Source organism: Hyla sarda, chromosome 11 (assembly GCF_029499605.1).
Source record: "Hyla sarda isolate aHylSar1 chromosome 11, aHylSar1.hap1, whole genome shotgun sequence".
Lineage (NCBI taxonomy): Eukaryota > Metazoa > Chordata > Amphibia > Anura > Hylidae > Hyla > Hyla sarda.
In genome coordinates, this window is record NC_079199.1 from 11,868,158 (window position 1) to 11,895,919 (window position 27,762).

General features: G+C 47.0%; 1 protein-coding gene across 2 annotated transcripts in view; it reads right to left on the reverse strand.

Moving 5' to 3' along the window:
- The window catches only part of EXOC3L4 (exocyst complex component 3 like 4), a 175,588-nt gene that overhangs the window by 84,382 nt on the left and 63,444 nt on the right, over nt 1–27,762 (reverse strand). The window contains exon 3 of one of the 2 annotated variants that reach the window (XM_056545841.1): nt 5,371–5,496. The gene's annotated coding sequence lies outside the window, so the exon portion shown is untranslated. Of the gene's footprint in view, nt 1–2,059; nt 2,304–5,370; nt 5,497–27,762 lie in introns of those variants that run through there. The other variant, XM_056545842.1, reaches the window with a different exon arrangement.

Sequence of the window (27,762 nt, forward strand, 5' to 3'; positions counted from 1 at the left end):
GCTGTTGGATAACTACAACTCCCATCATGCCTTGACAGCTATTCTACAACAGACGGCTCTTCAGCTGTTGGAAAATTATAACTCCCATCGTGGTTATATTTCTACCAGGCTCATATTTGTACAATGGTAATGCAGAAGTAAATGCTATGCCGATGGATCTAATCTTATCATGTGTACCACTGTCTGCTGAGCGGGTGTATCTAAGCTTTTAATGTCATTTCGACTGCTGAACTGGTGTATCTAAGCTTATAATGTGTCATACTGACTACTGAGCTGATGTATCTAAGCTTATAATGTGTCATACTGACTACTGAGCTGATGTATCTAAGCTTATAATGGGTCATATTGACTACTGAGCTGATGTATCTAAGCTTATAATGTGTCATACTGACTACTGAGCTGATGTATCTAATCTTATAATGTGTCATACTGACTACTGAGCTGATGTATCTAAGCTTATAATGTATCATACTGACTGCTTAGCTGATGTATCTAAGCTTATAATGTGTCATACTTACTACTGAGCTGATGTATCTAAGCTTATAATGTGTCATATTGACTACTGAGCTGATGTATCTAAGCTTATAATGTGTCATACTGACTACTGAGCTGATGTATCTAAGCTTATAATGTGTCATACTGACTACTGAGCTGATGTATCTAAGCTTATAATGTATCATACTGACTGCTTAGCTGATGTATCTAAGCTTATAATGTGTCATACTTACTACTGAGCTGATGTATCTAAGCTTATAATGTATCATACTGACTGCTTAGCTGATGTATCTAAGCTTATAATGTGTCACACTGACTGCTAAGCTGATGTATCTAAGCTTATAATGTGTCATACTTACTACTGAGCTGATGTATCTAAGCTTATAATGTATCATACTGACTGCTTAGCTGATGTATCTAAGCTTATAATGTGTCACACTGACTGCTAAGCTGATGTATCTAAGCTTATAATGTGTCATACTACTGAGCTGATGTATCTAAGCTTATAATGTATCATACTGACTGCTTAGCTGATGTATCTAAGCTTATAATGTGTCATACTGACTACTGAGCTGATGTATCTAAGCTTATAATGTATCATACTGACTGCTTAGCTGATGTATCTAAGCTTATAATGTGTCATACTGACTCCTGAGCTGATGTATCTAAGCTTATAATGTGTCATACTGACTGCTGAGCTGATGTATCTAAGCTTATAATGTGTCATACTTACTACTGAGCTGATGTATCTAAGCTTATAATGTATCATACTGACTGCCTAGCTGATGTATCTAAGCGTATGTGTCACACTGACTGCTAAGCTGATGTATCTAACCCTATAATGTGTCATACTGACTGGTAAGCTGATGTATCTAAGCTTATAATGTGTCATACTAACTGCTCAGCTGATGTATCTAAACATATGACATGTAATAGTGTCTGCTAAGTCATCATATCTAAGCCTATAAATCGTGATACTGTTAGCTCCGGCAGGGTGTATAAGCCTATTGTGTGTGATGCCATCAGCTGAGCCGCTGTATCTAAGCCTATCTTGTGCAAAGCTGTCAGCTGAGCTGATGTATCTAAGCCTATCGTGTGTGATACTAACAGATGAGCAGATATATCTAAGTCTGTCTAAAGGAAAAGTGGCTGAGTTGCCCATAGCAACCAACCAGATCACTTCTTTCATTTTTGAAAAGGCCTCTGAAAAATGAAAGTGAAAGTGATCTGATTGGTTGCTATGGGCAACTCAGCAACTTTTCCTCTGGGCAGGTTTTGATAAATCTCCCCCAGACTGTGGCCCTCCAGATGTTGCAAAACTACAACTCCCAGCATGCCCGGACAGCCGTTGGCTGTCCGGGCATGCAGGGAGTTGTAGTTTTGCAACAGCTGGAGGCACACTGTTTGAGACCACTGGTCTACCGGATGCTCCGAAAGGGTAAATTTTCGCTTGAATTTGTAATGTAAGCGATTGCCGCCTGGGGTTTACCTCTTACTATTCCTGTAGCTTAATGTAAACACTGCACCAATGTATCAATCTGTCATCCTCCATATGATGACAAACCTGCAGACTTATTTATAGATGGGAAGCAGCATGTCAGACAGGAATACATCAGATGTAGCGCATCTGTGATGTCTCGGATACGAGGTGCGAAGCTGCCGATGCTGTGGAGCCGGGGCGGCCTCCTGGGCTTCCGGTGTCCCGGTGATTGTCGTGACAACCGGAGAATTACTTGACAATGTTTTATGATGAACAATTGCGTCGACTCATAGGCCCAAGGTGAAGAGTAGACAATGGCCAACGATGACGAATGACTGAATAATGCTCCCCACAGATCCACTGTGTCATCATCCTGAAGGCTGCATGACTATGGAGTGCACCGGATCATCATACATCATACAGTAATATACTGTTCATCCCCTGAGCCCTCAACATGTGTCACACCTCTGTGTCCGCGATGTCCTGGTCTAACTAACAAATACGTATACGACAAAGTATACTCCTGTGTACAAGAATATAATTACTAAAATACTGCCCCTATATACAAGAATATAACTGCTATAATACTGCTCCTATATACAAGAATATAACTACTATAATACTGCTCCTATATACAAGAATATAACTACTATAATACTGCTCCTATATACAAGAATATAACTACTATAATACTGCCTCCTATATACAAGAATATACCTACTATAATACTGTCTCCTATATACAAGAATATAACTACTATAATACTGCTCCTATATAAAAGAATATAACTACTATAATACTGTCTCCTATATACAAGAATATAACTACTATAATACTGCTCCTATATACAAGAATATAACTACTATAATACTGCTCCTATATACAAGAATATAACTACTATAATACTGCTCCTATATACAAGAATATAACTACTATAATGTGAATTCGGGTAGAAAAACAGACATGGTGCACATCTACAATCTTGTATAATGATCTGAGTGCTTCTCAGCATAATATCAAAAACTAACAGGTTGTTAGTATACATTTTTGATCAAAAAGTACAAGCCCACTCGCCACGTCAAGGCCACCTATCCAGAGTGGGTCCCTAACGTCCCTAGCATAAAATGGCGCAGCACCAGGCGGCGACCACCACCGCCGCGACACCAATGCCCAAAGGGGGGAACGACCCACCGGCAGAGCGGCCCCAATGCCACTCAAACCAGTCCATGGGCCGCACCCCCCCCCCCCCCCCCCCCCCCGCAGACACGGCACCACGGCAGCAACGGACACCGCACAGCACCACACCAGTGTGTGTTTTTCTACCCGAATTCACACTGTGATTTCTATCCCCTCCTTTTTTCTTTGTTTTAACATGTGCTGCACTCTTCCCCACCCCCTCAGCCCAACCCTATATAAGCAGTAGTTAGCTGCACATGGGCCATTTCTTTCCTAGCTGCCTCCCAGTCTGACTGGGAGAGTATGGTAAGTGAGCTATTACATCCCTGTTCACACTGGTGTGGTGCTGTGCGGTGTCCGTTGCTGCCGTGGCACCGTGTCTGCGGGGGGGTGCGGCCCATGGACTGGTTTGAGTGGCATTGGGGCCGCTCTGCCGGTGGGTCGTTCCCCCCCTCTGGGTATTGGCGTCGCGGCGGTGGTGGTCGCCGCCCGGTGCTGCGCCATTTTATGCTAGGGACGTTAGGGACCCACTCTGGATAGGTGGCCTTGACGTGGCGAGTGGGCTTGTACTTTTTGATCAAAAATGTATACTAACAACCTGTTAGTTTTTGATATTATGCTGAGAAGCAATCAGATCATTATACAAGATTGTAGATGTGCACCATGTCTGTTTTTCTACCCGAATTCATAACTACTATAATACTGCTCCTATATACAAGAATATAACTACTATAATACTGTTCCTATACACAAGAATATAACTACTATAATACTGCTCCTATATACAAGAATATAACTACTATAATACTGCCCCCTATATACAAGAATATAACTACTATAATACTGCTCCTATATACAAGAATATAACTACTATAACACTGCTCCTATATACAAGAATATAACTACTATAATACTGTCTCCTATATACAAGAATATAACTACTATAATACTGCTCCTATATACAAGAATATAACTACTATAACACTGCTCCTATATACAAGAATATAACTACTATAATACTGCCCCCTATATACAAGAATATAACTACTATAATACTGCTCCTATATACAAGAATATAACTACTATAATACTGCTCCTATATACAAGAATATAACTACTATACTACTTCTCCTATATACAAGAATATAACTACTATAATACTGTCTCCTATATACAAGAATATAACTACCATAATACTGCTCCTATATACAAGAATATAACTACTATAATACTGCTCCTATATACAAGAATATATCTACTATAATACTGCTCCTATATACAAGAATATAACTACTATAATACTGCTCCTATATACAAGAATATAACTACTATAATACTGCTCCTATATACAAGAATATAACTACTATACTACTTCTCCTATATACAAGAATATAACTACTATAATACTGTCTCCTATATACAAGAATATAACTACTATAATACTGCTCCTATATACAAGAATATAACTACTATAATACTGCTCCTATATACAAGAATATATCTACTATAATACTGCTCCTATGTACAGCACCTACTGAGTATAACGTTTAATCATGTATATTGAGAATGTGGTATGACGACACTACATTTGAGAGGATTGTAAGATTTCTATTTTCTAATGTCTTTTCTTATACTTAAAAAGGTTCTGACACACGTTAATAATAACACTGAGCGCGGAATTATAATGTGATCATTTATGTTGTCAAATTGGTTGGTAATTTACATATATTTACTGCAGTTTGTATCAGATATTGTACGGTAGTTTATACCATGACTCTTTTTCTTATGACTATTGCTTTTCTTCAACTAATATTCTTTGTAAACTATTTATTTATTATGTATAATAAACTTAGCTTTAGGATAAAACATAAGTACATGAAAAGAAGGTAAACCTCTTAAAGGTTTTGAACATTTTGTTCAGAACGCTCAGAGCCAGAGGCCGTAATCGTGATGTCACGGACACACCCCAACGTGACATCACACCACGACCCCTCCCATAGACATGAATGGTGGGGGCGTGGCGTAACGTCACGAGGGGGCATGGCCGAGATGTCATGACCACTGCCGCAGGAACCCTGTATTTGTTTAGAACTCCAGGTGCTGCGGGAGATCGCAGGGGGCCAGCAGCGGGACCCCCGCGATCAGACATCTTCTCCCCTATGCTTGATCATTACTCTTACTGTATTGCACAAATTATACACAGACTAATATACACAGACCCCATATAGTGACTATATAGAAGTCGTTTCCAACAGTGACTCGCAGGAAATGTCTTTTTGGAGTCGTTCTCTTTTCTTTGTCTTCTCCAGACCACCAGGACAACTTCTTCCAGTCATGACTCTTATCTGCAGAATGTGCCAGAATAAAAAATGTTAGGCAACACTCATCCCACCTCTATATCATATATATATATATATATATATATATATATATATATATATATATATATATATATATATAATCTCCACATCTAAAGTCATCCAAACGGTAATAATGTGCCCCCTTAGTGCCCCAAACAGTAAAAGTGGGTATGGAAGTAGGTCCTCTTCCACAGCAGTTAGGTTGTCCCCCCAATTAGCTAGGTAGCTAGTCCACCAGTAGCCAGTTGGCAAGTAATCCGCTCATTAGGTAGGTTGCCTCCCGCCCAGTAAGCAAGTTATCCACCCCAATTAGCAAGTAGCTCCCCCAATAGCCAGCTACCCCCCCCCCCCCCCCCCTGTTTGGTTCGATGTTAATTGATTAACAATATGACTACAAAGAATTTTCTTAGATTAGAGTCTAAGATTCTTATCTTAACATACTGTCCCGTCTGGGGTGTTAGTGTAGATCTGAGCTTGCCCCCCAAACCACCGTCCCTACCTACTCAGATGATAAACCCTAAAAGGCAGCCCCCAACTGGGTGATGGTCCTTAGACTGGACAGGCAGTCAGGAAAGTCAATCAGAGCTGGTCAGTAACAAAGGAGCAGATAGGTGCAAAATGGGCAGACCAAGGGTTAACCAGAAACAAAGAAGAAGTCAAAACCAAGTGGGTGGCGCAGTACAAAACCAGGATCATAAAAAATGTGAAGGCAAGTAAGGGTCAAGCAGGAGGGTAGAATAGTCTGAAATTAGAAGGCACGGACAGGGTCAAGTAACAAATAGAGGTCGGGTATTAGAAGTGAGGTGTACAGGAACAACGTGGGGTCATATATGCTAGTAAAGGGTAATGACCTCAATCACAGGCATAGAACTGACATAGGTCAGTGCCAGCACCATAGCTGATTTTTCTGGTACTTCAGATAGACAGGGCCGGCAGAGTCATATAGGGCCGAAGACCTTCGTTAGGAACAAGGGAACCAGAGGCAGCGCTGGAGCCAGGGCAAGGGAAGGTCATTACAGTTACACCAACACCTATAAACCTGTTACAGGACATAGAATGGAAACCCACGTACAAATGGGTAACGTCAGATGTCTTATTGCTGCATTCAAACATTTCACATGGTAACGTTTTACAGATTATCCATTCAATACTATCCAAGGATAACTAACAAGCTAAAAAAACACAAAGAATTCATCCCGAAACATAATCTATTCCACTGTCAGTCCCAATTTTATATTGACATTTAAGGTACCGCAATGAGCACAATATTTGCGCCAGCATTTGCAAATCTGTACATGGGGGAATTTGGAAAAATATTCACTTAGAAAAACATCCCATGAAAAAAAGGCATATTCTACAAAAGGTTTATTGATGATGTCCATGTGGGAGGGCCCTACATCTGACTTCCGCCTCAACAACAATAAGTCAAACCTATCTAACTAGGGAACAATCTCGAAAGAAAAAATGGGAATACTTAGGTTTAATTCTAACATTAATCTAACATTTATCACTGAGTTTACCCCTTTTTCTTGTGTATTTTTTTGCACAAAAAATTTGCGCAGAGACTTTCATTGCATCTTTTTTGTGCGTCTTTTTTGATAGAATATTTTCCCATGTTCCTTACGTGCTCGTGTACCGTAGAAAGAAAAATGCTTTACACACTAATTTAATATTGTCACGATGCCGGCTGGCAGGTAGTGGACCCTCTGTGCCAGAGAGGGATTGGCGTGGACCGTGCTAGTGGACCGGTTCTAAGCCACTACTGGTTTTCACCAGAGCCCGCCGCAAAGCGGGATGGTCTTGCTGCGGCGGTAGTGACCAGGTCGTATCCACTAGCAACGGCTCACCTCTCTGGCTGCTGAAGATAGGCGCGGTACAAGGGAGTAGGCAGAAGCAAGGTCGGACGTAGCAGAAGGTCGGGGCAGGCAGCAAGGATCGTAGTCAGGGGCAACGGCAGAAGGTCTGGAAACACTGGCAAGGGACACACAAGGAACGCTTTCACTGGCACTAAGGCAACAAGATCCGGCAAGGGAGTGCAAGGGAAGTGAGGTAATATAGGGAGTGCACAGGTGATAACTCTAATTGGAACCACTGCGCCAATCAGCGGCGCAGTGGCCCTTTAAATCGCAGAGACCCGGCGCGCGCGCGCCCTAGGGAGCGGGGCCGCGCGCGCCGGGACAGAACAGACGGGGAGCGAGTCAGGTAGGAGAGCCGGGGTGCGCATCGCGAGCGGGCGCTACCCGCATCGCGAATCGCATCCCGGCTAGCAGCAGGATCGCAGCGCCCCGGGTCAGAGGACGTGACCGGGGCGCTGCAGCGGAGGAGGTGAAGCGAGCGCTCCGGGGAGGAGCGGGAACCCGGAGCGCTCGGCGTAACAGTACCCCCCCCCTTGGGTCTCCCCCTCTTCTTGGAGCCTGAGAACCTGAGGAGCAGACTTTTGTCAAGGATGTTGTCCTCAGGTTCCCAGGATCTCTCTTCAGGACCACAACCCTCCCAGTCTACTAAAAAAAAATTTTTTCCTCTGACCTTTTTGGCAGCCAAAATCTCCTTGACCGAGAAGACGTCCGAGGAGCCGGAAACAGGAGTGGGAGGAACAGATTTGGGAGAAAAACGGTTGAGGATGAGTGGTTTGAGAAGAGAGACGTGAAAGGCATTAGGGATGCGAAGAGAAGGAGGAAGAAGAAGTTTATAAGAGACAGGATTAATTTGACACAGAATTTTGAAAGGACCAAGATAGCGTGGTCCCAACTTGTAGCTAGGGACACGGAAGCGGACATATTTAGCGGAGAGCCATACCTTGTCTCCAGGGGAAAAAACGGGGGGAGCTCTTCTTTTCTTATCCGCGAACCTCTTCATGCGTGAAGAAGCCTGTAAGAGAGAATTTTGGGTCTCTCTCCATATAATGGAAAGGTCACGAGAAATTTCATCCACAGCGGGCAGACCAGAGGGCAAGGGGGTAGGGAGGGGGGGAAGAGGGTGACGGCCGTACACCACGAAAAATGGGGATTTGGAGGAAGATTCAGAGACCCTGAAGTTATACGAGAATTCGGCCCATGGAAGGAGATCTGCCCAGTCATCCTGGCGGGAGGAAACAAAATGTCGCAAATAATCACCCAGGATCTGGTTAATTCTTTCTACTTGTCCATTGGACTGGGGATGATATGCAGAGGAAAAATTTAATTTAATCTTGAGTTGTTTACAGAGAGCTCTCCAGAATTTAGACACGAATTGGACCCCTCTATCCGAGACAATCTGCGTAGGCAACCCGTGAAGACGAAAAATGTGTACAAAAAATTGTTTAGCCAACTGAGGCGCAGAAGGAAGACCAGGAAGAGGAATGAAATGTGCCATTTTGGAGAATCGATCAACGACCACCCAAATAACGGTGTTGCCACGGGAAGGGGGTAAATCAGTAATAAAATCCATACCAATCAGAGACCAAGGCTGTTCGGGGACAGGCAGAGGATGAAGAAAACCAGCGGGCTTCTGGCGAGGAGTCTTATCCCGGGCACAGATAGTGCAGGCTCGCACAAAGTCCCCAACATCCGTCTCCAGAGTTGGCCACCAATAGAAGCGGGAGATGAGTTGCACAGATTTCTTGATGCCCGCATGACCTGCGAGATGGGAGGAGTGACCCCATTTGAGGATTCCGAGGCGTTGGCGTGGAGAAACAAAGGTCTTTCCTGGAGGAGTCTGTCTGATGGAGGCAGGAGAAGTGGAGATCAGGCAGTCAGGTGGAATGATGTGTTGCGGAGGGAGATCAACTTCTGAGGCATCCGAGGAACGAGAGAGAGCATCGGCTCTAATGTTCTTATCGGCAGGACGAAAGTGAATCTCAAAATTAAATCGGGCAAAGAACAGAGACCACCGGGCCTGGCGAGGATTCAGCCGTTGGGCCGACTGGAGGTAGGAGAGGTTCTTGTGGTCGGTGTAGATAATAACAGGAAATCTTGATCCCTCCAGCAGATGCCTCCATTCCTCAAGTGCTAATTTAATGGCTAGAAGTTCTCGATCCCCGATGGAGTAGTTCCTCTCCGCTGGAGAGAAGGTCCTAGAGAAAAAACCACAAGTGACAGCATGCCCGGAAGGATTTTTTTGTAGAAGAACAGCTCCAGCTCCTACTGAGGAGGCATCAACCTCCAATAGGAAGGGTTTGGAAGGGTCAGGTCTGGAGAGCACGGGAGCCGAAGAAAAGGCAGACTTGAGTTGTTTAAAGGAGTCTTCTGCTTGAGGAGGCCAGGACTTGGGATCAGCATTTTTCTTGGTTAAAGCCACGATAGGAGCCACAATGGTAGAAAAATGTGGAATAAATTGCCTGTAATAATTGGCGAACCCCAAAAAGCGTTGGATAGCACGGAGTCCGGAGGGGCGTGGCCAATTTAAGACGGCAGAGAGTTTGTCTGGATCCATCTGTAGTCCCTGGCCAGAGACCAAATATCCTAGAAAAGGAAGAGATTGGCATTCAAACAGACATTTCTCAATTTTGGCATAGAGTTGGTTGTCACGAAGTCTCTGAAGAACCATACGGACATGCCGGCGGTGTTCCTCTAGATTGGCAGAAAAAATTAGGATATCGTCCAGATATACCACAACACAGGAGTATAATAGATCACGAAAAATTTCATTGACAAAGTCTTGGAAGACGGCAGGGGCATTGCACAGTCCAAAGGGCATGACCAGATACTCAAAGTGTCCATCTCTGGTGTTAAATGCCGTTTTCCACTCGTCCCCCTCTCTGATGCGGATGAGGTTATAGGCGCCTCTTAAGTCCAATTTAGTGAAGATGTGGGCACCTTGGAGGCGATCAAAGAGTTCAGAGATGAGGGGTAAGGGGTAGCGGTTCTTAACCGTGATTTTATTAAGACCGCGGTAGTCAATGCAGGGACGTAGGGAGCCATCTTTTTTGGAGACAAAGAAAAATCCGGCTCCGGCAGGAGAGGAGGATTTACGGATAAAGCCCCTTTTTAGATTCTCCTGGACGTATTCGGACATGGCAAGAGTCTCTGGGGCAGAGAGAGGATAAATTCTGCCCCGGGGTGGAGTAGTACCCGGGAGGAGGTCGATAGGGCAATCATAAGGCCTGTGAGGAGGTAGAGTCTCAGCTTGTTTTTTGCAGAAAACATCCGCGAAGTCCATATAGGCCTTGGGGAGACCGGTTACTGGAGGAACCACAGAGTTACGGCAAGGGTTACTGGGAACCGGTTTTAGACAGTTCTTGGAACAAGAGGACCCCCAACTCTTGATCTCCCCAGTGGACCAATCCAGGGTTGGGGAATGAAGTTGAAGCCAGGGAAGTCCAAGGAGAATCTCCGAGGTGCAATTGGGGAGGACCAAAAGTTCAATCCTCTCATGATGAGATCCGATGCTCATAAGAAGGGGCTCCGTGCGGAAACGTATGGTACAGTCCAATCTTTCATTATTTACACAATTGATGTAGAGGGGTCTGGCGAGACTGGTCACTGGGATGTTGAACCTGTTGACGAGAGAGGCCAAAATAAAATTTCCTGCAGAACCAGAGTCCAAGAAGGCCACTGTAGAGAAGGAGAAGGCAGAAGCAGACATCCGCACAGGCACAGTAAGACGTGGAGAAGCAGAGTAGACATCAAGGACTGTCTCACCCTTGTGCGGAGTCAGCGTACGTCTTTCCAGGCGGGGAGGACGGATAGGACAATCCCTCAGGAAGTGTTCGGTACTAGCACAGTACAGGCAGAGGTTCTCCATACGGCGTCGTGTCCTCTCTTGAGGTGTCAGGCGAGACCGGTCGACCTGCATAGCCTCCACGGCGGGAGGCACAGGAACAGATTGCAGGGGACCAGAGGAGAGAGGAGCCGAGGAGACGAAACGCCTCGTGCGAACAGAGTCCATATCTTGGCGGAGTTCCTGACGCCTTTCAGAAAAACGCATGTCAATGCGAGTGGCTAGGTGAATAAGTTCATGTAGATTAGCAGGAATTTCTCGTGCGGCCAGAACATCTTTAATGTTGCTGGATAGGCCTTTTTTGAAGGTCGCGCAGAGGGCCTCATTATTCCAGGACAATTCTGAAGCAAGTGTACGGAATTGTACGGCATACTCGCCAACGGAAGAATTACCCTGGACCAGGTTCAACAGGGCAGTCTCAGCAGAAGAGGCTCGGGCAGGTTCCTCAAAGACACTTCGGATTTCCGAGAAGAAGGAGTGTACTGAGGCAGTGACGGGGTCATTGCGGTCCCAGAGCGGTGTGGCCCAAGACAGGGCTTTTCCGGACAGAAGACTGACTACGAAAGCCACCTTAGACCTTTCAGTGGGAAACAGGTCCGACATCATCTCCAGATGCAGGGAACATTGGGAAAGGAAGCCACGGCAAAACTTAGAGTCCCCATCAAACTTATCCGGCAAGGATAAGCGTATCCCAGGAGCGGCCACTCGCTGCGGAGGAGGTGCAGGAGCTGGCGGAGGAGATGACTGCTGAAGCTGTGGTAGCAACTGTTGTAGCATAACGGTCAGTTGAGACAGCTGTTGGCCTTGTTGCGCAATCTGTTGTGACTGCTGGGCGACCACCGTGGTGAGGTCAGCGACAACTGGCAGAGGAACTTCAGCGGGATCCATGGCCGGATCTACTGTCACGATGCCGGCTGGCAGGTAGTGGACCCTCTGTGCCAGAGAGGGATTGGCGTGGACCGTGCTAGTGGACCGGTTCTAAGCCACTACTGGTTTTCACCAGAGCCCGCCGCAAAGCGGGATGGTCTTGCTGCGGCGGTAGTGACCAGGTCGTATCCACTAGCAACGGCTCACCTCTCTGGCTGCTGAAGATAGGCGCGGTACAAGGGAGTAGGCAGAAGCAAGGTCGGACGTAGCAGAAGGTCGGGGCAGGCAGCAAGGATCGTAGTCAGGGGCAACGGCAGAAGGTCTGGAAACACTGGCAAGGGACACACAAGGAACGCTTTCACTGGCACTAAGGCAACAAGATCCGGCAAGGGAGTGCAAGGGAAGTGAGGTAATATAGGGAGTGCACAGGTGATAACTCTAATTGGAACCACTGCGCCAATCAGCGGCGCAGTGGCCCTTTAAATCGCAGAGACCCGGCGCGCGCGCGCCCTAGGGAGCGGGGCCGCGCGCGCCGGGACAGAACAGACGGGGAGCGAGTCAGGTAGGAGAGCCGGGGTGCGCATCGCGAGCGGGCGCTACCCGCATCGCGAATCGCATCCCGGCTAGCAGCAGGATCGCAGCGCCCCGGGTCAGAGGACGTGACCGGGGCGCTGCAGCGGAGGAGGTGAAGCGAGCGCTCCGGGGAGGAGCGGGAACCCGGAGCGCTCGGCGTAACAAATATAGCGCATTTTTTGTTTAGATATCAATACTTTGCGCAAAGGCAACAGATTTTGCGCAAATATAGAACACCGAGGAGTGCGCATACCAATGTGTCAGACGGTAGAAACATGAAGGAATCTCTATGTTTGAGCAAAATTTATCAACAAGCTTTGTTGCACAAATAAATTTTGCACAGACATGCAAAACATACAAAGCACTGACAGGGTTTAAATGATTTCTACCTCACACCGACATTGATAAATCTCCCCCATAGTGATAAATAAAAAATATTTCAAGACACTAGGCAGCGATAGCTTATTGGATTTCAAAAACTGACATTATAAAAAATGGAAACTGAACATCCCGTACGGTCAATTCCAAAGGCTCAAAAGGAATTGTACGTTATTCAAAATATATATGTACCTTATTTTCCGGCGTATAAGATGATCCCCAACTTTTACAGTTAAAATATAGAGTTTGGGATATATTCGCCGTATAAGACTACCCCTCTACCGCGATGTACGGTACCTTACCAGTGATTGGCTGGTTGTTGTATACAAAGCCTGCTTGGATTGGTCAGCTCTCCCTGCCTACCCAGCCCTCCCTGTCTCCAAGACTATCAAATCGGTACACGCCTCTTTCACCCGTCTGGCCCGCCCTTGTATCCTATTACCGTCCCTCCTTCTCTGCCTCTCAGATCTTGCACATGCGCCACCCTTGTATCCCATTAACGTACCTCCTTCTCTGCCTCTCAGATCTTGCACATGCGCCACCCTTGTATCCCATTAACGTACCTCTTTCTCCGCCTCTCTGATCTCGCAAATGCACACCAGCGCCGCCTGTCAGATTTTGCACATGCGCACCTGCGCCGAATCTCAAATCTCGCACATTCAGGCCTGCGCCGCCTCAAATCTCGCACATGCGCACCGCTTCACTGCAAACCTCAGGAGCGAGATCTAAAAGGCAGAGAAAGAGGTAAGGTAATAGGATACATACAAGGGCGGGCCGGACGGTTGAAAGATGTGTGTTTTTCTGAGCACAGCGCCGCTCTCTCTCTCTCTAGTCATACCCAGGGTGCCCCGCTCTATCTCTATCCATACCCCAGGCATCCCGGCCGACTGCAGCACCAGCCCTTTAAGACGACACACGGCGTATAAGACGACCCCCGACTTTTGAGAAAATTTTCCTGGGTTAAAAAGTGGTCTTATATGCCAGAAAATTCAGTACAGTGGTCCCTCAACATACAATGGTAATCCGTTCAAACATACCATCGTTTGTTGAAACCATCGCATATTGAGGGATCCGTGCAATGTAAAATATAGGAGAGTGGTCAGTGTACTCACCTGTCCACACCGCTCCGGACCGTCACCGCTGCCCGGGATGTCGCCGTCCATTGCTGTCGCCGCGTCCCCGGGTGTCCCCGACGCTCCGGCAAGGCCTCTGCTTCCCCGTCATCCTCGCTCTCCGTCATCGCCATCACGTCGCTACGCACGCCGCTCCTATTGGATGACGGGACGGCATGCGCAGCAACGTGATGATGACGTTGGAGAGCGCCGACGGTGCAGGGGATCCCGAAGAGGACGCGCCGGAGCCCCGAGGACAGGTAAGTGATCGTCAGCGGACCACACGGGGCACCGTAAACAGCTATCCGGTGGCAGCTGAAGCAGTCTGCGCTGCCGGATAGCCGTTTATGCGATGGCCCCGACATACAAAAGCATCATATGTTGATGCTGCCTTCAACATGTGATGGCCTCTGAGAGGCCATCGCATGTTGAAATGATCGTATGTCAGGGCCATCGTAGGTCGAGGGGTCACTGTATATCAAAAATTTACAAAAAATCTAACCAACCCAATACACGGATGGACACTACTTCAAGTTCCGATTATAGTCGTTTCATTACAACCTATAAAAAACTTACAAGGGGCAAAATACTTAGAAGGGACCCTACATACAAGAGAATAACTACTTACATAGGGCAAACTACCTACAGGGAGGTCCTACATAAAGAGGGCAACCTACCTTCAAGGAGATCCTACAAACAGAAAGCAAACTACCTACAGGTTGTACATACAGGGGGATGCTACCTTCAAGCAAACAAGGGGTGCAACTTCCGACAGGGGGGTCCTATCTACAGGGGGCAAATGGGGGATACTACATAGAGGGGGCAAGCTACTTTCAGGGGGTCCTACCAATACCAGCCAACATCACACGCCTAACCAAAAAGAAGCAGTTCTAGCCATCCCAATAGGATAGGTTCATTCCTTGTTTGACCAAATATAGCTGCAAATTTTTAGGATTATACTTTTTTATGGCCGCAAATGATTTTATGAATATCCGACTCCAATTATGTCATCTACCTACCGGACTGTGCCTGTGGGAAGGACGACTCAATCCCTGCACAAGTGTTTAAACAAACACCGTAATAACATAACATATAACTCATAACATAACATGTGACACATAATATAACATAATAATACATAACATCACATGTAACTTAACTCATAACATATAACACATAAAATAACTCATGGCTTTGAAAAACAAAGCGTATTCAGACACGCTAAAGAAAAACGTAAATGAAAAACAATGAGTTATAATCACACCGATTAACCAAATTCCTACCGTACTATAAAACTTATTTAAAGTACTGAACAAACATGAAACATCTAAGGGAGACCCAAGAGCAGTGTTTCCCAACCAGTATGCCTCCAGCTTTTGGAAAACTACAACTCCGAGCATGCCTGGACAGCCGTTGGCTGTCCGGGCATGCTGGGAGTTGTAGTTTTCCAACAGCTGGAGACACAATGGTTGGGAAACACTGCTCTAGATAATATATATTACAGATCCAGGACCTCCATATGGTTGTGTTGACCAGGACCTCCATATGGTTGTGTTGATCAGGACCTCCGTATGGTTGTGTTGACCAGAACCTCCATATAGTTGTGCTGACCAGGACCTCCATATGGTTGTGTTTACCAGGACCTCCATATGGTTGTGTTGACCTGGACCTCTGTATGGTCAGTTGACCAGGACCTCCATATGGTTGTGTTGACCAGGACCTCCATATGGTTGTGTTGACCTGAACCTCTGTATGGTCAGTTGACCAGGACCTCCATGTGGTTGTCTTGACAAGGATCTTCATATGCTTGTGTTGACCGAAACCTTCATATAGTTGTGCTGACCAGGACCTCAATATGGTTGTGTTGACCAGAACCTCCATATGGTTGTGTTGATCAGGACCTCCATATAGTTGTGCTGACCAGGACCTCCATATGGTTATGTTGACCATGACCTCCATATGATTGTGTTGACCAGGACCTCCATATGGTTATGTTGACCAGGACCTTCATATGGTTGTGTTGACCAGGACCTCCATATGGTTATGTTGACCAGGACCTCCATATAGTTCTGTTGACCAGGACCTCCATATGGTTGTGTTGACCAGGACCTCCATATGGTTGTGTTGACCAGGACCTCCATATGGTTGTGTTGACCAGGACCTCCATATGATTGTGTTGACCAGGACCTCCATATGGTTGTGTTGACCAGAACCTCCATATGGTTGTGTTGACCAGGACCTCCATATGGTTGTGTTGACCAGGACCTCCATATGGTTGTGTTGACCAGGACCTCCATATGGTTGTGTTGACAAGGATTTCCATATGGTTGTGTTGTGGTGACCAGGACCTCCATTTCGTTGCGTTGACCATAGCCGGTTATCATCAGGCTGAGCAGCAGCATTGCCCCCAGGTAGATTACGAGCTGTCAAATATTTCCTGAGCACTGTGTTGGGAAAAGTCTGCACGGTGACAGGTAATTACATTATACAACTGCAGAACTGTTGTGGGTGATTTTACCGAATGCCCATAGGAATTTAGCTTGTGCCAGCCATAGGTATAATACATCCTGAAAACAATCCACCATTATGACATGGCACAGTGCAATGAATGTATCTAAATCTATGATACATAATCATGTTATTCCATGCCAACGGGGACAAAAAAGGCCTTCTGCTTATACAAAGGAACCAGCGATGTTTCATTGCCGTCAAGGATTTTATTGTGGATGATTCAGCATCAATCTGTTGCAACAAAAGTAGCCTCATTGTTTTCAAAAGAAAGTAAATGTTTAGTGAGGGCTTAAAAGATTATACAGTATTATTTATTCTTAGTACTGGAGGTACATAACATGAAGTACTGATATAGTGATGATTTAGTTAATACAAATATTACTTATGCTGTACTGATCCTGAGTTATATCCTGTATTATACTCCAGAGCTGTACTCACTATTCTGCTGGTGGGGTCACTGTGTACATACATTACATTACTTATCCTGTACTGATCCTGAGTTATATCCTGTATTATACTCCAGAGCTGTACTCTCTATTCTGCTGGTGAGGTCATTGTGTACATACATTACATTACTTATCCTGTACTGATCCTGAGTAATATCCTGTATATACTCCAGAGCTGCACTCACTATTCTGCTGGTGAGATTACTGTGTACATACATTACATTACTTATCCTGTACTGATCCTGAGTGATATCCTGTATATACTCCAGAGCTGCACTCACTATTCTGCTGGTGAGGTCACTGTGTACATACATTACATTACTTATCCTGTACTGATCCTGAGTTATATCCTGTATTATACTCCAGAGCTGCACTCACTATTCTGCTGGTGAGGTCACTGTGTATATACATTACATTACTTATCCTGTACTGATCCTGAGTTATATCCTGTATTATACTCCAGAGCTGTACTCACTATTCTGCTGGTGAGGTCACTGTGTACATAAATTACATTACTTATCCTGTACTGATCCTGAGTTATATATCAGACAGGAGGCTCATATCTTATGCATTAATCTTCCTTTATTAATGCCCATAGCAGAAATTCAAAACTCTTTTAATGAATTTTTACTAAAAAACTTTTAAAGAACCACTTAAAACTACAACTCCCAGCAGTCCATAGGGTGTATTGACCAATCCCTGGCCGGGATGCTTGGTATATAAGGGACTGCTTCCATTGTCTCCTCCTCTTTCTTTCTGCTCATAGCAGAACTTCAGATAAGTATTATCACTGTTGTTTTACTGTCTGGACATTTCAGGTATAGGTCTGTATTCTATAATACAGTCCTCCCTGTTGCCCTGTGTTTCCATTCTATTCTATTTCCATTCTATTCTATTATATTTTCGATTATACAATCTATTGTTCTATACTCTGACTTTAATATTGCTGCGCCCTTTATACCCCGCTCCGGGTTTTTCCCCTGTCAACGGCACACGCCGTCCCTGTGCGGCGCCTGCCACAAGTTTCAACTCATTTCTTCTTCAGCGCCATCTTCGGCACCATTTTGTTTACTTTTCCTCTTCTTCTTTCCTCCTTTTCGCGCTCGCTCCGCGCGGAGGGGAGGTAGGCGTGTCTTAGTCAGCTAGCTCGTCCTATCTGTACACAGTGAGCGGTAATCTCGCGAGATTACGCCGCTCTGCGATTTTCAACGCTCCTCCCTGCATCGCAATCTCCAGTTCAGTGAGAACGGCGTGAGGGACGGAGCCTGGACTAGTTTTTGCTGTATACTGTCGGTATTTACTGGGAATTTATTCCCTCTTACCCCTTACTGTCCCCAGCTTACCTCTATAGAGCCCTTTGTAGACATTAACTGCTACAGCCCCTGGGTACATTCATATACCCCATACTGGTTAACATTATGGCAGATGACAAGACTACTAGTTCCCCCAGGGGAGAGGATCCTACCTTGGATGCACCCCTTTACCTGACTGCTGCCCAGATCCAAGATCTGATAAACAAATCAGTGCAAGCAGCGATGTCCTCTGTCCTGCCTCCCAAAAGTTTGCAGCATCCTGCACATACCTCTCAGAAACCCTCATGCAGTGGCGAACCACCCTATAAAAAGGGTAAAACGTCTCAGAAACGCAATCATACCATCATGGTATCTGACTCCCCGGCAGGGGAAGTAAATTTTATGCACCAGGCAGTTCCCGACCCGGCCTGCCGACCCACTTTGCCTCCAGACTCTAATAGACCCCTGGGCCCCGGGGAGTTGCGCAAGCAGGGGCAACGATCCGCTAGACGGACCAAACCGGATTCATTTGTAGATTCTACAGATGAAGAATCCTCCGCAGAATCCGAAGTGGCTGATGCCAATGAGTCTGACAGTGCAATAGAGGATAGTGGGCATATGGCGATCCCTGAGGACGCTAACCCTGTACCCTAGGGTGACATTGTGTTAGACTCTCGTGGAGAGCCTTTCTTTGACCCAGAGGCTATAACCCACCCGCGCTCTGGAGACTGGGCTCCCACCCCTGAAGTGTCCCAATATATAGAACATTGGGCTCGCAGGTCGGTGGATAAGGCTAATCGCAATAAGTTAAAGGTGGAATGCCCCCGACCATGCATTCCCAAGAAGGTGGTGCTTACGCCCGAAATTGACCCCATACTCTTAAGATACCTCACTAAACATGGAAAATATTCCAAGAAGGGTATCGAGAGGTCCTTTAGGACCATCCAGGATCGAATCTTGGACCTCTTCGGCCCTGTCACCATGATTCTCAATCTATCGGAACAGGCGGCGGCAACTGATCAACCGATCGATCTGCTGCAACTTAGAGGTTGGGCCCAAAGAGCAGTATGTCTGCTCGGGTGTGCAAACACCACTTGTGCGACTGAACGTCGACGATCAATCTTGATGAGACTTGACCCACAACTCTCTCACTTAGCGGAGACTGAGCCCGGACCCGCTGCCGAGGGCCTTCTCTTCGGAGATACCCTTATCAAGGATATCAACAAGATGGTCGGGCTGTATACCAGCCTTGACAAAGCCCAAACATCCCTTAAGAAATCGGGTTCGGCTAAGGTTTTCACAACGGCCGGCAGAAGCAGGAGCCGATCTGCCGGCCGCAACTACACTACTAGGCCGTACAACAGAGCTCCAGCTCCTCAGTACAACCAGGCTCCACAACCCTACCCTGTGCCAGTCGCACAATCATCACCCTTTTTCCCACCCCGCGGACGTCCTTGGAGAGGACGTGGAGGAAGAGGTTACCCCCGCTCCAGACATACTACCGGTGAGTACAACACACCTGAGTTCTTTTCCCATTCCCGTAGGGGGCAGACTGCAACATTTTATCCACGCATGGTCAGCAATTACTGCAGACGCATGGATACTCCGGACAGTGGCAGGGTATCAAATAGAATTCTGTTCCCAACCAGACTTGACTTTAATTCCACATCCCATCTGGTTCTCCGAACTAAAAGTTGCTCTTATAGACAACGAATTGCAGGACCTTCTGTCCAAACAAGCGGTGATGGAGGTGGACCCCCTTTCCCCGGGGTTCCTCAGCAACCTCTTCCTAGTCAAAAAGAAAGGGGGAGGTTATCGCCCTGTCATAAACTTGCGAAATCTCAACCAACATGTTGTTTATCGACATTTCAAGATGGAAGGCACCCACTTTCTGCGGGACCTTCTACAACCAGGAGACTGGTTGGTAAAGGTAGATCTGAAAGACGCCTATCTCACGGTTCCCATACATCAGGCCTCCCAACACTTCCTACGTTTCCTGTGGAGAACCAGAATGTGGCAATTTACTTGCCTACCCTTCGGTCTCTCGTCCGCCCCATGGTGTTTCACCAAACTTCTGAAACTGGTGGTGGCAGCCCTAAGGAGCAGGGGAGTGAGATTGATTATATATCTAGACGACCTGCTCATCATGGCTCGTTCCAAACCTCAAGCGGAGGAACATGCCGGCTGGACGGTTCAATTGTTACAACACTTAGGATTCATCATCAATCACGAGAAGTCAGTTCTCGTCCCAGCTCGGGAGATGGAATTTTTGGGATTCTTGGTGGACACCGATCATGCTGTCCTCAAATTACCCAAAACCAAGCTGACTACCATCCGCAAGGAAATCAGGGCCGTGTTACACAAACGACGAGTGTCGTTACGTGTGCTAGCACGCCTGGTCGGACTTTTATCAGCCTCCATACAGGCCATATTTCCCGCCCCTCTCCATTATCGGGCCCTTCAAAGGCTCAAGTCACTACATTTGCGACAAGGGCTTCGTTACGCGGACGAAGTTCCCCTATGTCCGGAAGCCGTAGTGGAACTTCGGTGGTGGTTGCGTCATGCCGTCGAATGGAACGGCAAGACCATCTTCAGTCCCACTCCAGACTTCATTTTGTAGTCGGATGCGAGTCGTCACGGTTGGGGTGCTCGATGCGGTCTCTCTTCAACAGGAGGGACATGGTCCGCAGAGGAGTCTCTGCTGCACATCAATGCGCTGGAGCTTCTGGCAGCATTTTTTGCCATCAGGAGCCTTCTACCTCGGGCATCCAATTGCTGTGTATTGTTGCGCATGGACAATATGTCTGCGGTCCAATATGTCAATCGATTGGGGGGGCCCAGGTCCAGAATACTTGCAGACCTCGCGAGGGAGCTTTGGCATTTTTGCCTTGCCCGCAGCATTGTCCCGATAGCGGAATACATTCTGGGGGCTTCCAACATGGTGGCGGACTGGAACTCACGCTACTTGACAGATTCCAGCGATTGGCGGCTGGACCGATCAGTCTTTCAGTCCATTTGCCGCCTGTGGGGTCCACTCTCTATGGACCTGTTCGCCTCCCGACTCAATCATCAACTACCCCGCTTTTACAGCTGGAGGCCGGATCCAGAAGCCTACGCGGTAGACGCCTTCCGCCACATATGGCCCCGGGGGACGCACTATGCATTCCCACCGTTCTCAATGATCCTCAGGGTGCTTCTACATATAACGAACCTGAGGGCGTTGGTGGTGGTGATCACTCCCTGGTGGCCGACACAGCCATGGTTTCCCCTTCTTCTGGGGATGACTGTGGATTTTCCCAGATTGCTCCCTCAGCTCCCTCATCTCCTGTCCAATCCGACAGGGGATCTTCATCCTCTGATCACAGACCACACCCTGCATCTCCTCGCATGGTTGGTTTCGGGGTGCCAGACACAGATAAAGACCTTTCAAGATCAGCTAGGGACCTCCTTGCCTTGGCCTGGGCCCCCGGGACTAGATCGGCATATCGATCAGCCTGGAGACTCTGGGTACGTTGGTGTGATCAACGGCAAGTTGATCCCGTTCAGGCACCTGTGTCTGTAGTGGCCAACTATTTGGCGGATTCTTTTGAATCCGGAAAGTCTTATAGTTCTATCAATGTGTACCGATCTGCAATCTCTGCTTATCACACTCCAGTGGATTCTCTACCAGTAGGCAAACACCCTTTGGTATGTCGCCTCCTGAGAGGCGTTAAATTTAAACGTCCTCCTCGCCCCAAGTATCAAGCCACCTGGGACGTATCTAAAGTCCTATCCATGTTCTCGGCATGGGAGGACAATGACGCACTTTCTCTAAAATTGCTGTCCTTCAAGCTTACGGTGCTTCTATGCTTGATCTCCATCAAGCGTGTATCGGACGTTCGGGCTTTAGACATCTCCAGGCGACAATTCTCGCCATTAGGAGTTAAATTCTCTGTCGTACGTAGGACAAAAACCGGACTTCATTCTGTTTTCTATCCTTCTTTTCCCACACATCCACGCTTGTGTGTGGTCCGCTGTCTTCAGTCATATGAGTCTCAGACTGCTTTGCTACGTTCCTCGGAATCCTCCCAACTCCTCATCTCTTACGTGCGTCCTCACCAACCGGTGGCTTCAGCCACTCTAGCACGGTGGGTACGCTCTGCTATGGATATGGCAGGGATTGACGTTTCCCTGTTCGGGGCCCACTCGACCAGAGGTGCGATGGCTACTAAAGTGGTCACCGCAGGAGGTTCCCTGGCAGATCTATTGATGGCAGCGGATTGGTCTTCAGAGAACACCTTCCGTCACTTTTATTTTAGACCGGAGGAACACATATCTATGTCAATTCTGTAATTTGTCTGTCATGTATTTATATCATTCTTATGTCTAGCTTTGAACTTGCATAAGATATGAGCCTCCTGTCTGATATATAAATCTAGATTTTCCTAGCTTGTGACGGAAAATATTAGTTATATGAAGACAGGAGGCGAGTATCTTCCCACCCAACCCAACCCTGTCATGGTATTCCTTTTCTTCCCAGGCTACTGAAGACGGCATCCTACATGTCGGAGGCTGAGGTGTTCCGGAATTTTTTCCTATTCGTTATGGTGTCCCCGTTGGGACATGGTTTCGGCCCGGTGATTCGAGGTCCTATGGAATCGGTTTGGGTTCTATCGTGATTCCAGGTTCAAGTTGCGGCTACAGTTTCGCATCAAGAAAGAGGAGGAGACAATGGAAGCAGTCCCTTATATACCAAGCATCCCGGCCAGGGATTGGTCAATACACCCTATGGACTGCTGGGAGTTGTAGTTTTAAGTGGTTCTTTAAAAGTTTTTTAGTAAAAATTCATTAAAAGAGTTTTGAATTTCTGCTATGGGCATTAATAAAGGAAGATTAATGCATAAGATACTCGCCTCCTGTCTTCATATAACTAATATTTTCCGTCACAAGCTAGGAAAATCTAGATTTATATCCTGTATTATACTCCAGAGCTGTACTCACTATTCTGCTGGTGAGGTCACTGTGTACATACATTACATTATTTATCCTGTACTGATCCTGAGTTATATCCTGTATTATACTCCACAGCTGTACTCACTATTCTGCTGGTGAGGTCACTGTGTACATACATACATTACATTACTTATCCTGTACTGATCCTGAGTTATATCCTGTATTATACTCCAGAGCTGTACTTACATTATATATGTCACATATATGTAACAGGTGCCCCTATGTATTAGTACCTGATATAGGGAGGGGACAAATAATTCAGTGATACAATAAGTCAGTTCTGAGTAAAACATAAACCGTTATCTCACTGTTTTATAAAAATGTCCAATATTTGCGGAACGTAAGGGGCGCCGTGCGACTATTCTGAGCTGGAACGGCGTGATTTCGGAGTCTTTTGTCACGGGGAAAATGAAAGAGTTTTGCTCCCATCATGTGCAATAAACCACGCTCAGATGTAAGTTGTTCCAACATAAAGACCCCCGGCCTCGCTCAGCGCTCGCGCTTTCCAATCTCTGGGGGAGGCGCGGCGAAACAAAGAGCCGGCAAATTGTAGAGCTCGATTCCTCCAGCGTGGAGTGTTTCTGTAGCGATGGAATATTCAGCTCTGCAAGGTGAAGTGACTGAGGGGGAGTGCGCACGGAGGAGCGCGCTGAAATGGATCCGCTCCTCTGTAATCGCTGTGTATTGGCATGTAGAGGGGAATTAATGCTCAACCCGGCCCGACCTGCGCAACAGACAATGGATTCCTGAATGTTTTCTCGTGCACTCGTGAAAATCTCCCACCGAGAATCAATGAGTAACACGACAAAGGGCTGGAGTACCAGCTTTAGAGGAGGGCGTGAAAATATATGCGATAGAAAAGGTGGCACTGTATACTTATATGGAGCCTATAAGTGTCAAATTAAAGGGTTTGTCCATTTCGGAAGTAAGGGGATCCTATTGATGAGCAGATTACTGGGACAACCCCAGGATGAACTGTTAAAGTCAACCAACCTGGTATTACTGTATATCAGTGGTCTCAAACTGTGGCCCTCCAGATGTTGCAAAACTTCAACTCCCAGCATTCCTGGACAGCAGAAAGCCTGTCTTCCTTCTCCAGAGGATCCACATTGCCCCTGAAAGTTAAATCAAGGCTTCCCGCTCATCTCATCCCTATGTGCAGTGGTCTCAAACTGTGGCCATCCTGATGTTGCAAAGCTTCAACTCCCAGCATGCCCGGACAGCCGTTGTCCGGACATGCTGGGAATTAAAGTTTTGAAACATCTGGAGGGCCACAGTTTGAGACCTCTGCTGTAAATCCTAGGACACACTGAGATAAGTTTGGGCTCATAGCTACCAATAGATACCACAGCCCCTAAGTGACTACTCTGTGTCTCCCCATCAGAGCAATGCTGTCACCCACTATACTGCAGGACCCATACTTGCCAACAAGCCTGAATTTGTTGGGGCAATACGACTAAACATGCCACCGAAATGGATAGGGTTTGTGGATATAATGTCCAATGGAGTTCATTGTGGTGATGTTCCTCGGGGGTGGGACTTAAAGTTCCCTATTTTGACGTACAGCTATTTCTTGTTCTCACCATTTCCGGGGGGGGGGGGGATGAATCAAGAGCTTGGTTGTTTGCCAGCAGTACTCACACTGGAATGTCCTTTACCTTACGTCTCTGGCCAATTAGAGGTAAGCACCTCCTCCTATCTGCTATGACATTATATAGTGATGAGCAGCAGGGGCCATATTCGAATTTGCGATATTTTGGGAATATATGGATGAATATTAATCCTATGTTCGCGAAATTCGCATATTCGCTATGTTTATACTCCTTTTTTCTTTTTCCATGCGAAAATTCGTTATGAAATTCACACTGGACTAAACAGGCTTGCACTGTGCTGGGGATTTGATACAGTGCACTACTATAGATGTGGGGGGAGAGGGGGCAATTGATGCACTGGCAGAAAGAATAACAGCATGAGAGAGGGGATTACAGCAAGGAAGAGGTTACATCTCTGCTGTTCAGCTCAAGCACTTTTTTAAAGGTGGAGGCCAGAGTGCTCAGGGGGAAGGCAGCGGACTGGTGAGTTTAGCTGTGGGAGTCAGAAGAGCTGGGGGTCTTAGCGATCAGACCACCCCAAACAACTTGATAGTGGACTAGACTGGTGACATGACAACTGTGTGACCTATGTACATGGTATGCCTGACTTTAGCAAACCAAGGTTCACTAGACTTTGTCACCTCAGGAAAAGCAGAGCTGAGGGACACAAGTGGCTCTGGCTAATCCCAGGGCCAGATTCTGACTAACTGGTTTAGGACCTCCCCAGAAGAGAAGTGTGGGACCAGAGGACTCATTCCTGCAATTATTAGTCAGAAGCTGACATGTGACCAAATGACTATTGAGCTGCACATTCAGTGCAAGACATGAAAAAAATATGACTCTTTTGCACTCTGGTTACCTAAGCTGTAAGTTCAAAAAAATACCTATACAAGATTCTTCGGGGCGTGGCTTGGCACGCTGGAGACAGGCAGCAGTGTGTGAGAGCTCCGGGCCGGGCCGAATCTTAACAGGCTAAAATTGGGCTATGGGAGGCAGATCCAGAGCCAGAAAAGCACACCCGGCTCCCTCACACCGCAGTGCTCCTACTGGCCGAATACCGGCTTATTTTGTACCGATACCGCCGACCGCGGCCCTGACAGTGCAAGGACCGCGGCCATTACGGGAGAAACTTCCGGCTCCTCCAAGCTCCTGCCCAACGGCAATTGAACTCCCTGCAGTGAGTAGGGGATTGACAAGTTCACCTCCGCAGTTACCCGCAACCGGAGGTCGTCACCCCGAGACCCACACCGGATCCCCAGCGGCGCTGAATAGGGTGCGCACGCGAGACCTGCCGGCTCCGGAGCGTACAGGACTCCACAGACAGCAGGAGGAGGCCTTCCCTGAGCCCCGACCATCGGGTGAGTGGACCGTCCTACCCATGCAACAGCCGCAGATGACGGCCCTAACAAATGATAGGGGGGCCCAGAAGATGGACACCCAGACCCCTGTTGATGCTGCGGCACCCCCCTATGTCACAATGGAGGCCATATCACCTTTTCCCCCAGCTGAGACACTGCTAAGCTACCATCCTGCTGCCTTGGAGACAGATTCAGATCCCGGACCTGCACTTAACCCTTCCTCTCCCAGTATTGCAGGAGCTTGTTCTGCACCACCTTTCTCAACATCCCCTGCAGTAATTGATAAGACTGTGACTGCCCACATGGCCCCTGTACCAGGCCCACCAGCGCAAGTGGTCACTGACTGGGCAACGGAAATGGACTCTGATGATCCTAAGTCTGCTCAGAGCTCACAGGACTCCTCGGAGGGTAGTGATTCGCCTGGTTTTTGGGAAGATAGTCCCCCTGCTAAGAAGAAGCTCTTTAAGACACCACTGAAGTACCCTGCTCACCGGGACCCTGATACTCTAAGATCGTCCTCGGATGATTTACAGAAACGTACTAGATCTGAGAAGCGTCACTCCTCTACACACAAACCGAGAATCGCTCCTGTGGGACCTCAAGAACCTGTGCAAATGACCCCAGAGCCTATCCTGCCATCTCCTGAAATAGCGGCTAATACCTTGAAAAGCTTTCCTGAATTGCAAGCTCTATTGGCTTTTTTACCTTCCAAGAACGATCTACTCTCTATGGCGTCTGACTTAAAATCGGCGTGGCAACAAGACCTCCAGCCGGTCAAGACCGAAGTCTCTGAATTGCAGACCAAAGTGAAGGAACTTGAGATCTTCCGCTCCACAGTATCTTCTCAAGTCCAAGCCCTACAGCAAGCCACAAAGTCGCTCTCTGACCAACAGGCTGCTACCATTGAACACCTGGACGATATAGATAACCGAAACAGAAGAAACAATATTAGAATCAAGGGACTAACGGAAACTGTCCCCCCTCAGGAGATTTCTCATTGCTTACAGAAACTCTTTAACCAAATACTTCAAAAACCACCTGATAACCCAATTGAACTGGACAGGGCTCACAGGGCTCTCAAAGCTAAAGACCCAGACCCCAAGCGCCCTCGAGATGTGATCTGTAGAATACATCACTTTCAGCAGAAAGAAGAGATTATGCGCAATGCGCGCTCCCTGAAGACAATTGCCTATAATGGTTCCGAAGTCCGGCTGTATCCTGATCTATCACTCCGCACCCTCAGGCTTAGGGCGACTCTGCGACCTCTCCTGCAATTACTCCTGAACGCTCAAATAACCTACAGATGGGGTTTTCCATTCTCTCTGATCGCAAGACACGGATCGACGACAGCTGTTCTTCGCAGACCTGAAGATCTCCAGGGATTCCTGATGACCTTCCGCCTCCCTCCTGTACACCTACCTGAATGGGACAAC